Here is a 13,427-nt window from a genome sequence, read left to right on the forward strand (position 1 = left end):
TTTGTACTGCTTTGAGAGAAAAATATAGTAATAAAAATTATAACATGTTCATAGGATGAAAAATTGGGACCCTCTTCGGAATTTTGGCTTCGTTGCATCGGTGAAAAAACTACAAAAATATCTTAATTTTGTTGCGCTCTTCAAAACAGCCATCTATTTCTTCGATGATTTCAGCATATGAATTAAAATTTTGTTTTTCCGTAGAGATCATGTTTGGAAATAAATAATAGTCACTAAGAGTCAGATCTGGAGATTATGGAGAAGGACGAATCAATTCTTAGCGAATTTCTCAATTCGGCAGTGCGCTTTCAATGATGAATACTTGGGTATATTTACGCGAGCGCGGGCCAGAATGAGATAATGTAGAATCATCCATCGCAAAATTTCCTTGAGCGCATTCAACGAAAGCCCTAGTACTTGAAATTCAAGGAGAGGTATGGGTTTCTTTATATATGAAACTATTAACTATAAAAAAATGCATCCGCTTTGGTTCTTGCTAACACATTTATTATAAATATGAGATTTCTGAACTCTTTATTTGCATATAATTTATTCTTTGCTATTCTAATTCTTATTAGTTTTGCCAACTTTTGAGCTTCACCTTGCCACTCAACTACTTTATTATTACCTAAATTAGTATGCCGCCAACTATTTTTACCATTCTTCCATTATTTTTTGTCTGTACGCCAACTCAGTGTCTGAGAAGCAACCTTCCCAATCAGTCAACCAAATGCCAACGGCGAGTATGTGCCTAAAGTCTTTTGTTTGCTGCTACGCTTGCTAGCTTACTGATATATTTGAAGACAAGAAAAAAATTCAAATATGCATAGAATAAAGTGCTTGGAAATGACTTTACAATTAAAATTAAAATCAAAATTTTTTTCCAATTACCCTAAAAAAAGGCGGAAAATCTTAACCACAACCGGATGTTGGTCTGGCATGGCAAATATTAGAAAATGAATTAAGTAAATCATTCAACAACAACAAAAAAAGGCGACAACCTCCCTAATGGGCAAAAGCATAATAAACTAATACATAAATAGGTCGCTGTCAGGGAAGTGTGTAAAAATAAAAAAATTAAAGAAAAAAGTTCAAAATTCAAGTCAAACAAAAACGAAAGTGAATCTGCAATTAAAGAATTGTCCAAGCGCACGCACTTACTTTCAATATTTACTTTTTTTTGATTGTCCATAAATAATTTTGTTAGCTCTTTGGATTACCTTTAGTTTTGTTATTTTTCTGTGCGCTTAGTTCGTTTTCACTTTCATTGGAAATCATATTGACACGTCCGCCACTTTGACAGTGCCAAGCAAATAGGGGAGTGTTTGTACACATACATTCATCTATTGTATATGGGCATGTACGCACGTGTTTAAGTTAAAGCAGTATTTAATACGTTATTAGAAATGAAATGGTGCGTGTGAACAACTGAAAGCACGAGCCATGTCAAACAGGCAGGAAGAAAAGAGGTATTGGAACGTTGTTTAGGAAAAAGGAAAGAAATTGTTTTTGTTTTTGTACTTTTACGTACGAATATAAAAATTTCTACCAAATGTTTGCCAAGTTTGAAATTTCGAAATATTAATTAGTTTCTACTGGAAAAGGTAAAGTACTGCTAAGGTTTTTTAATTAAACTTGTTTTATTTTCTTTTACAAAACAATAATAACTAATAATGCTAATGTCCTTGTAAAGGCGTTTTGACTAGTTATAGAAGTGAGTACAAGTCGCTTTGATTAACCTTGGTAGAACCAGACTGCCAGCCGATCGCATCAAGCCCCATTCAACCTATCAATAATTTGAAAAGCAAGAAATGTCACATGCAGCATCCTACTAAGTCAGCTTCTCTCTTTCTATGCCTGCCCAACCACACTCTCGCTTAGCTAATCAATCAGTAATGAAATTAAGAGAAGAATAGTTGAACAGTTTTTGTCACACGGCGTCCACAAAACTCAGGACACTTTTATGAAATTTATCACGCTTTTAAGCTTTCTTTTATAGAATGTGTACTTATTTCACTGAATAACTGCAGAGAGAATAGCGGATAAGGATTTAATGAAGTTAAATGTATTTCAACCTACCTGCCCATTTGGAGAAAATATAAACATGCGTTTTTAAAAAAAGATTAAAGAGTTTGCAAGAGCTCAGCGAAATTTCCGGTAACCTACAGAAGTAGGTATGCAATTATTTCTAAATTATGGTAATTGGGATATTCGAAATAAATAATTACAATATTATTAGATATGCTGTTGAGGCTGGGCTGTTGGTGTAGACCTTTTCTTTCACGTGGTCCCAAAGAAAAAAGTTACAAGGCATTCAATCACAAGATCTCGGTGTCCAATTGTGATCACCTCTTCGAGAGATAACACGGTCCGGAAACTTTTACCGTAAAAGATCAATGGTTTCGTTGCTTGTGTGGCCCGTAGTGCCGTCTTGTTCAAAATAAACGTTGTCCAGATCAATACCATCCAATTCCAGCTACAAAAAATCGATAATAATTTCTCGATAGGGCAATCCATTCATTCATAACACCTGTTATTGGGAAACCCTTTACATGCCTCTGCAAGATTATAAACTGACCCCAATTTATCATAAAAATATGGCTCAGGAGGCCGGTCGCTGGAAAGAAAAAACTTATGGTCACGCTAGTATATTATTGCGACAAGCCCAGTTAATCTCGGTGAGAACTGACTACATCGTCCCGACGGTAACTTTCAATAGGAATTTTGCCACTCTCTTTCCATCTTAGGAAGAGTGGAATAAGGGATTCTCTCTAAACAACTTCAATACCACAGTCTATACAGATGGCAGTAAAGTGGATTGTGGTGTTGGAGCTGGTATATATTCTTATAGACTTGGAATTGAAAAATCTGTGCGCTTCCCTAATACCAGCAGTGTCTTCCAGGCGGAAGTACTGGCAATTGGGGAAGCCTGTAGGCTACTAATCGCAGATTTCTCTTTTAAGGGAAATATCACTACTCTTTGGGATAGTCAAGCTGCAATCCAGGCTCTGGACTCGGCTACAATAACCTCTAAAGTGGAGGAGCAAAGTAGGAATAGCCTCGCCAACGTGAGTGAAAACTATAAAGTAACCTTAATTTGGGTCCCGGGACACCGGAACATAGAAGGTAACGAAAAGGCCGATGAACTGGCAAGATTGGGATCTGCCATGAATAACGTTTTTGTAGTACCTGTATTCACACCATAGCTTTGAAGCGCAGATTGTTGATGGAGGGGCCAGACGAAATGCAAAATCAGCAGTACATTATGGCCCACCTCAAGCAATCGTCGACATTGATAAACATGAAACGACGGGATGCCTGTAGACTAAGGGCAGTCATAACTGGCCTATCAGAGAACAAGCCGCCAAAATGGGCATTCCTCACAATACATACTGTCATAGTTGTAAACAACCGGAGAAAAAGGAAACAATCTTCCATTTCCTCTTTGAATGCCCTGCCCTATGGAAGGACAGAATGTTAACTCTGGGCAAGCCGCTGTTCGAGAGTCTCGAACAACTATCTGGCTTAGACGTCAACAGCTTAATAAGGTTCCTAAACCGCATAGACTGGATATAGTCTTGCTGTAAATAACTGTTAAACAAGTTGGTAACGAGGATGTAGCAACAAAATGGTGCGGAAGCGCTAGTCGGATTCTAGATGAATCACCAGTCTAACCAAAAAAATCATACCTGAAAAGTTCTAGTGAATATGAATGGTGCGGAAGCGCTAGTCGGATTCTAGATGAATCACCAGTCTAACCAAAAAAATCATACCTGAAAAGTTCTAGTAATGTGAAATGTGAAAGGGACCTACAATTTAAAGCCGACTCCGAACGGCAGATTATGTTTTTTGAGGAGCTTTTTCATGCTGAAATACACTCGGAGGCTTGCCATTGTCTGTCGAAGGGCGACCGATATTAGAAAAAACTTTCAATCGTTTTGGTGTTTCATGCACGGAGATTCGAACCTACGCACTATCGAATGGTAGTCATGTACCATACCATTCGGCTACGGCGGCGACATGTTTGTATTTCTCAGTAATTTTACTTTTTTGCGGAGTATTATGTAGACTGTGCCAGCAAACGAGTGATACGTAAATAATTCTTCAATCATTACCTTTTTACATATTTTTGTTGTAAAATACTTTGGAAAATTATATTAATTTTTTTTGTATGTATTTTCACAGCACATTCATTGGCACATTTCTCCTACTACTCTTCTTTGGGCATTTCAATGTTTAAGAAATGTCTACGCGACTGCTGCTGCAAGTGCTTGTGTGTATGTTGCGCACTATTGACTGCACTTCACTTGACGGTCTCATCGTTATTGCCATACGTTTTGTTGTAATTAGAAAGTATTTAAAAGTATTACTTAAATGTTTGCGTACATATATGTGTGGGGGAAAAGACGCATACACACATGCACGCTCATACAGTCATAAAAGTTTGTGCGTGCCGGTGACATTTTGCTGTCGTAAACACGTAAGTGCTAGTACATAAATACGAAATTATTTCGCTTTTATCTTCAAATACTCTTCACCGTTTGCATTATCGATCAATGTGCGACGAACTTCATACATACACATATATATATAATACGTGTGCACATATACTAGCCACTGCCTTTGATTGTAGTGGCGATTGCGCGATTTAAGTTTTTGATAGCTTCCATATGTGCCTAAGTACATACGTATGTATGCATGTGTGAATGCATCAACGTTTATTCACTTTTTATTGTGCGTTCAATGAAAAGAAATTAAATTGCTTATAGCATATTTATTAGGTAAATAATTATTTTAAATTATCAATTGAAAAATGAAAGCAGTTAATAATATGAAAATTGCGAAAGAAATGAAATGGTAAAAGTGACATTGTGCATAATTGTTGTTGTGAGTTTATATTTTGCCAATAAACATATCAGATTCTTGCCTGATTTTCGCTTTTATTGACATTTATTTATTTATAATTTCTTTTTTCGTTTTTTGTGTTTTGCTTCCAAAAATTTTATTGGCAATGAAAGTAAAGTGTCACGGATTGATAAGTGTGAAGTAAATGGTTTAGGTGGAAATCTTATTTCGAAAAACAAGTAATAAATAAAATTGTTGCATTTTCCCTAGGCAAAAGAAATGAGTTTTCCCTTTGCATCCTTAACTCATTTACATTTCTACGCTTTCGCTATTTGCATTGAGCTGTTTTTTATTATATTTTTATTTTCGGTAGCTATGCATTAGCGAGCAAGTATTTTGTAAACTTTCGACGCTTAGTTAAGTCAAATAAAATATGTAAATGCCTACTAAATCAAGATTGCTTTGGATGCTCTTTGGGAGTGACTACATTTACGCCAATCTTCTTGGAATGCGAACCAACATATTTATGCATTATGCATATTTATGGGGGAAATATACATACATATGTATGTATGAATTGTACACATGTGCATATGTAAGCATCTACTATTAACCACGGCTGTTGTTTCTACGCTTTAATTCCTATCAGTCACATTATTTATTTCTCACTTTCGCTTTTAAAACATCAAATAGAAAAAACTATAAATGTGTATGTATGTGTGTATGTATAAATAGGTATTTGACAAAGAAAGCGAAGACTGATTTTAGTAATTCACTCTTGTAAACAACCAAGAATTTAGCTGCGAAAGAGTTTTTACAAAATTTAGGTTAAAAAATCAGTATCCCAGCATAAAATAGTAGATTCAGAAAACGCCATTTCAGCGGTAGATTTAAGATAAAAAATAGCATGAATTTAGTGATTATTTGTAACTAGAAATTTTTAGAAAAACATTTTAGTTTCTTTTAAATGTATTAAGTTTTTAATTAAAAAGAAAACATGTGGGCTTATTTCAAAGTGTTTTTTGTTTTTACACAGCAAAAAAACCACATTACCTTTTAACCAGTTTTTACTGTTTTAATGTTTATTATTCTTGTATAAAAATAAGTCTCATTATTTAAGTAAGCCCATACAAAATCAAATTTCATATAAGTAGACGGCATATTGTACAAGGTGGCGCAAAATTAATCACCTAATTTTGTTTTTAAACATTTTTTTACTAGTTAAAAAAATTTTTGTTAAGTAATGTAAATCTTCGAGTAGGTTGTATATCTAATGCAGGAATATTAAGGCATTCAATTCCGCATAGTTTTGCGATTATCGAAATTTTGAGATTTAAAAATAGATAATTCGATATCCTGAAATTCTTCGAAATTTTCTTTCTTAAATTCACATCTTCCTACCTTAAAATTCGATCGGTCCGAGGAGAGTGCGAGGCCTTAATTTTTGTAAAGATCTATATTTGATTTTCAATTTTGTTCATTTTATATGGTAAATATACTGTTTTTGTATTGAAGTTGACACAAATTCGCGGCACCTGTGGTCTGTATATACAGGGTTGCCCATATTCGACGGACTCATCTGGCAACCCCGTATCTTTTGACAGAGACGTCAGATCGCTTAATGACATACCGCGTTGGAAGCGTCAGTCCAACAGATTTGTACCATGGAAAAGTACACGCCACGCGAGCGCTCCCAAATTGTTGAAATTTAAATTCAAAAGAAGTCAAAAGAAGAAGAAGAAGAACAAATCATCATGTCCGATGAGGCTTATTTCTTATTGAATGGGACTGTAAATAAGCAAAATTGCCGTATTTACGCCACTGAAAATCCTCACGAAATTCAAGAGGTACCTCTTTACGACGAAAAAGTCACTGTTTGGTGCGGCGTTAGTGCGAAAACGATTATTGGGCCGTTTTTTCTTCGAAAATGAAGATGGTCAAGCTGTTACCGTCAATCACGAGCGTTATCACGATATGATAACTACTTTTGTGATGCCAATTATTCGCCGAAAGCGTATGAGGCAGTTCTGGTTTCAACAAGACGGCGCTCCCCCACACACAGCTCGCACCACAATCGATTTTTTGAAGAAATTTTTTCTTCGTAGTTTGATGTCGGAAAATCTTGTGGGGATATTTGAAATCAAAGGTTTATATTAATAAGCCAAAGACCATAGAAGAGCTCAAGAACAACTTCCGTGAGGAAATAGCCGCTATTCCAGCCGAAATGTTAGCTAGAACTATGGAAAATGCTGCAAAATGGGCACAATACGCGGTACAGGCTCAAGGCTCAAACAAAATGATTATTATCGTCAACATAAAAAAAAATTGTGTTTTTCTTTGATTAAAAAAAAACACATGTGTCCGTCGAATATGGGCAACCCAGTATTAGCTTGCCATCCCAAATTAACAAGTAAAAGTATAAATAAATGGCTTAGAGAAGCATAGAAATTGTAAAAATCCAGTTTCACTAACTTTTACTTCAATACAAGAATGTGATGTGAGAAGAAGTAAAAAAATATCAAAAAATCGAAATTAAAATGAAAATGCAAAAACGGAATTCTCTAATTTGAGAAATACAAGGTGGTTCTACGTTACCCGAACGACTTGAATTTATATTCGGTCAAGGACCGTCAATTCAGCTATATTCGCCAACAACAGTTGTGAGTCTAGACTTCATGATTTCAAATTGAGCTTTACTCAACATTTCCAGTCATTAGCTTATCGGGAACTTGGAGACAAGAACAAAATAACTTAGAGATTAGTATCAAAATCAATTTAGAGAAACTAGCTTAAAGTAAATAATTGTTGAAATGTTGAATATGTCGAAAAACGCGAAATACCATAAGCATCTGAAACACTTTGAACGCGTTTTTCTCGACACAATATTTCACCAGCTGGTTGACACGATTAAAAAAAATTAATTAATCCGATCGAGCTATTCTGCATGTGTGTCTATATGACATAAAATATTATATGATCATAATTATTAATTAATAGTTAAAGAATTTAAGATTAAAAAAGTTTCGAAACTTTCAAGCCCACTACTTTCAATTTTACTTCGTATTTTTGCCTTCGTAGTTAATGTCAGAGTCTATTCTTTACTAACAAATATTTTTTGTTTCAGATCCTCTTAACTTGAGATATTGAGATGAAGCTTAACTTCAGGCAAGCAGTCCGCTGAATTTATGATTAAAATTTTTGTTTTTGTGTTTGATGTGTGAAAAGCTTAAATCAATAAAATAAGTTTTAATTTGAAAAAAAAGTGAAAACTTTGTTACTACTATAAGTCCTAATTGAAAATATTTTAGAGTACATTTCAATGAAATATTAAGAAACTCCTTTTCGGTAATAAAAGAGTAGAAAATGCAGCAACATCCGTTCTTGCTGAGCCCTTTTATTTAGAAATTTTAATAGCCATGACATGAGTGGACAGAAACTAAAGGGAAACAAAAATATAAGCAGATTTTTTTTTAATCAAAAGTCAACCAAAAAGTTACTTTCATTAGGAGCAAAATTTGGATTGAGATATTCAAGAGCACACAAATTTGACATATCTTATCGTCAAGAAAAAGAACTGAAGGTACGTTGACACTCGATCTCTGACACTTTGTTTTTCTGTGACACTTTGTTTTTGGCACCTGTAAATTTATACTCCTTTCAATGTCAAGGGTTATTCAATAGGTGCGCTTCAACTTTTTTCCGATAGGGGCCCTCCCGAACGACGCAATATTTTTTATTTTTCGCTTGTCATTTGTAAACTTCATTAGTATACATTTCATCATGGAACGCTACACACTTGAGCAACGATTGCAAATCGTGCAAATTTTTTATGAAAATAATCGTTTTGTTGCTGCTACTTTAAGATCATTACGGCCATTTTACGGTCCATTTAACAAGCCGTCCCGTTTTGAGGTTATGTGAAGTCATTGGTCTACAGTAACAAGCCGGTGACGATTTGTGAGCTCAGAGCCAATATTGAACGCGAAATTGCTGGAATTTCGGTCGATTTATGCAAAAGAGTGGTCGAAAATTGGGTTCAACGATTGGACTTCGTAAAACGTGCACGCGGTGGTCATGCAAAAGAAATCGAATTTCATACTTAAATGTATATGTTCAAACTCGATAATAAAAAAAAATTAGTTAAAAAAGTCAAACCGTTTGTGTTTTATTCAAAAAAGTTCAAAAGTTGAAGCGCTCTTACTGAAAAACCCGATATAAACGTTTTATAAAGAAAATTTGTCTTCACAATCGAGATATTACAAAATGTTCCGGAACTCATCGGTTAAAAACTTTCTTCTAGATAGTTAACCTTGGGTCATTTTCCCATTTGCCGATCCAAGCTATGGAAAGGCCGGAGAAAAAAAAACAAAACCTACTTACCTTTATTTACTTCCCTTCAAGTATAAAAAGCGTTATCAGTTTTATTTGAAAGAACATCAATAGCTCACTCCTACTGCAATGCCGCGAAGAAAATTCGCCCAGACCACTAACAACAAATCCTGCTACCCTCGTGATATATTTGTGAAAACATCAGCCATTAGGAAACTGCCTGCTCCACAGAAATCTGAAGTTCGTGGCATTCGGAAAGGGAGTGTTGCGTGAACTTATCGCTGCCTTATATCTACCGCTTTTATAGAAATCCTATTACAAACGCGCATAGTCAATGTTTTGTTACAATTCTTGCTAAAAGCTATATGCTCAAGTGTGCTTGGTGTGCTTCGTTGAAAGCTGAAAATTTTGATGAAGATTTTCCCATTTTTTATAAATCTTACACAAAGTTTGTAGCTTGGATTATTATGTGCTATAGAATGAACTAAATTTTTATAAAAAAGAATAATAATTTTAATAAAAAAAAATTTCTCAAAACTTTTCAATATTCTTCTGGGAATATTTTCGTGATTTCCAAGTAAACGCTTATATTGACGACTTTAATGTCTAAAGGTTACCCTAATTAAAGTTTCTCACAAATATTTTCGCTGAACATTTTATGTAGTTTTAAATTGTCCTATTATATTTAAGAGAAATTTTCTGACTTTTCTTACAAAGGGGTAAATTGACCCGTAAAGGCGAAGCTAGAGGTTAAACTATTACACAAAAGTTAGCCTCGCGAAATGGTTTACTATAGAATATTGGCATAACATTTCTATCGGAAATCGACTGAAAATACTTTTTCCATATAATATAAAAGTATATATGTATGACCGAAGTTTGGCACCTGTAAAAAAAGAACTGGGACATGCATGACTTTCTTTTGATATACTCGTACTTTCGAAATTAAATGGTTGCTTTCCTGCGCGAAACAAAAAATTTGTTGTTGTACTTTTTAATAATTATATGGACCTGGTTATAAAGCAGAAAAATACCAAAATGGTAACTGTGGAACTTAAGAAATTGTAATTTATTATTTTTTCCTTTTTTTATTTTTTGCTTCATGAAGTGTGCAATAATTTTTCTTCTAACGTCTGTACATACCTCAATGAATGAATGTTGTTGAAGTTGTTTGTTGACACAAAATCACGGGTTGATTAATTCAATTTAATATTCAGGATATTTTACCACAAATGCTGCACTACTTTTCAGTTATTGCAACTAATTACTTTTACTTGATTTTTTCAAAATTTCACTCGCCTGCGTCAAACATATAGACGCACGTGTTGAATTTGCGTTTTTCCTTTGCTAATAAATTCAATTTTTTCGCAATTTTCTTTTCAGTTTCACCTACATTAGCAAGTTGTGTTTATTTTTTTCTTCTATTTTTATCTCGTTTGGTAAAATTTTTCTACAGTTACTATTCACCGCTTTTACCTTCTTTTTCGCGCATTAATTACTTAGTAGTGGAGTTCTTCTTCTTCACCAACTTTTTGTTCCATTTGCAAGCGGCTTGCGGTTTATTTGTTTGTTTAATTTCTGCTACTTTTTTTGCTGCTATTATTAATTAAGCAATCAAACGCAATCTAGCACTTTTACTAAACATTAGTTCGCGAAAGGCTTTTGTTAAATGAAATGCGAAGACTTTTAAACGCTCACTGAGCGCACTAAACGTTCGTACGCTTCGCCCCGTTGCCAATAAAACGAAAATAATTTTCACCGCGCTTCAATCGTTGAATGCTTTTCACGTTTTTGCACTAACTGCATTCGGCGAAAATTATTGTAAATAAATGCAAGGTAAGACGTCAATGGCTTTCAAGCATGCGCGCAAATTGGTGCGGTGGGTGGATGGAGGTATTGGTGAAATACTGGCTTAGTTGCAGATTTCTAATCCGCTTGCAGCCACTTGGACATACACCACTGGTTTTTGGGTGTAACGAAGAATCGAAAGCAATTTCGAATGTTAATTGAAAAAACAAATAAAATCGTTTTATAAATTGCAAACACTTTATTGAAAGGCACACGAGGAAGTCACTTTTACTGGTTTTTTGGTAATTAGTTAATAGCAGTTGCCACCGTAAGAAATACTTGAATTTTAAAAGTAAGCACAAAAAATCAGTTTTCCAATCAAGTTACAAGTTTTATGTAAACTTGCAACCAGTCCACTTCTACACCAAAGTATTTATGTGAGACACTTAGTTGTTTGCTTGTTCACCGCAGCTACCGTGTAGACGCGTCTGCATCGCTTGCATTTCGTTAACAAACTGAAGATATGAAAAGCCTTGCGCCGCTACGTAAGTAACCTATGCGCGCTGGAGTTGGTGGAGCTGCTGCTGCTGCAGATGTTTGCTTACCCACGTAGTTGGTTTGTTGATTGACTGCTTAACTGGCAGTAGCAGCGAGTTAATGTGGTGATGTGGTGTGGTTCGATGGTCGTTTGGTGGCTTTGCCGCTTGCCGTCTGCCTAGCCGGTTGTTTGCCATGTTTGTTTTGGTATTGCTGCTGTATGTATGAGCCGTTGCTACCAATTTTGGTTGCGCTTAGTTGCTGTTGCGCTAAAATGTTGCCATGCTTTTATGCCACTGCCAACAGCGCTATCAACATTTGTTGCCAAGAAATAAGTCTAAATGAACCAACAAGATGTAGTAGTGAAATGAGTGCGTCAATGAGTGGAACAGTTGAGTGAGGAAATGAACCGATAATGTTTATCACAGAGCAGATGGTAGGCACAGTATGTCAGATTGTTATTAGCAATTTGTTAAGTAAGAATTTAATATATTAATAATAAATTGAATATTTTGAAATTCAAAAATAAATAAATGGCTAATAGATATGTTGATATTGAAAATGTTTAACAATTATTAATTTTTAAATAACTTAAAAATGTGTACTAATATATGAATGAAATGCACGAAACAATGAAGACTTGTGTACTTCATTGTTTCGTACATTTCATACATATTTTCGTGCGCTGAAAATGACTCTAGTGGGTTAACCAAAATTTTAAGTATAGGCCAAAGTATCTAGTACGTCGACTTTTTAAGAAAACTTGTAGTAAAAACGTTTTTCGATCACTTTTGCCGAGTCTGAATGTAATAGGCACTGATAGGACCCAAACATATCTGCGGTGATATTAAGACCTGAGCTAAAATTTTTGAGTTTTTGTCCACCATTTTGGATTCATTTTGAATTGTGAGGAACTTTCATTGTATATATAATCAGGGACCCCAAAAACCAACGATTTGTCATTTTTATGAGCGTAGCTTAATGTAATTCTAAAATTTGTAGTTTCATCGTAATCAAGTTTAAAGGGGTAACCCCGTATCATTCAAAATTGTAAATGTTTTTTTTTGAGCTTGCATGTATACTGCGGCCGCCTTAGCCGAATGGGTTGGTGCGTGTCTACCATTCGGAATTCACAGAGAGAACGTTGTTTCGAATCTCGGTGAAAACACCAAAATTAAGAAAAATATTTTTCTAATAGCGATCGCCCCTCGGCAGGCAATGGCAAACCTCCGAGTGTATTTCTGCCATGAAAAAGCTCCTCATAAAAATATCTGCCGTTCGGAGTTGGCTTGAGGCAAGAGGTTCTTACATTTGTGGAAGACGCATACCACATCAAGACGCATACCACTAATAGGAAGAGGAGCTCGGCCAAACACCCAAAAAGGGTGTACGCGCCAATTATATATATATATATGTATACTGCAGGGTATTACTACCAAAATTCCACTGTGTGGAAGTAGCTTCTGTCTTACAGGCCATTTCAGTACTTTCGGCTGGGACTTTATCTACTCAGCTGGGTATCAGTAAACATTCACTGCTGATTATAGTTTCAGTTTATTGTTATTTTAAGCAAATAAGCAAAATAAATTCTGCCGACTTGCCGGTCCACTCGCAATTTTTTCAGAGGATTCATCGAATGATGAAAGTGCGCGATCCCTTGCTTAACTCTATTTTTCTGCGAGTCAAACCCCATTTTGTCGTAAACTCGCATGTAAATAATAAAAATTGTCGAATGTGGAGTGACACTAATACCGAAATTCTTCAGTAGATAGAATTCACCCAGCTTAAGACCCATTTTTGCATACATTTTTATTAAATTGCTGTATTTATTTGAATATAACTCGAAAAGGTTAAGGAACTCCACTATTAAATTTGTAGAGATTACTCAACTAGTAATGCCATTTCTTTTTTGACAAACAAATTTTTTC

At 35.0% G+C, this 13,427-nt stretch overlaps 1 protein-coding gene across 1 annotated transcript in view; it reads right to left on the bottom strand.

Annotated features, from left to right (window-relative positions):
* Nucleotides 1–11,363, bottom strand: part of LOC129245795 (mucin-2) — a 74,135-nt gene extending 62,772 nt beyond the window's left edge. Inside the window, exon 1 of the mRNA XM_054884187.1 lies at nt 10,318–11,363. The gene's annotated coding sequence lies outside the window, so the exon portion shown is untranslated. The remainder of the gene's footprint in view (nt 1–10,317) is intronic.
* Nucleotides 11,364–13,427: the final 2,064 nt, after the last annotated feature.

The sequence above is a fragment of the Anastrepha obliqua genome, chromosome 4 (genome assembly GCF_027943255.1).
Source record: "Anastrepha obliqua isolate idAnaObli1 chromosome 4, idAnaObli1_1.0, whole genome shotgun sequence".
Lineage (NCBI taxonomy): Eukaryota > Metazoa > Arthropoda > Insecta > Diptera > Tephritidae > Anastrepha > Anastrepha obliqua.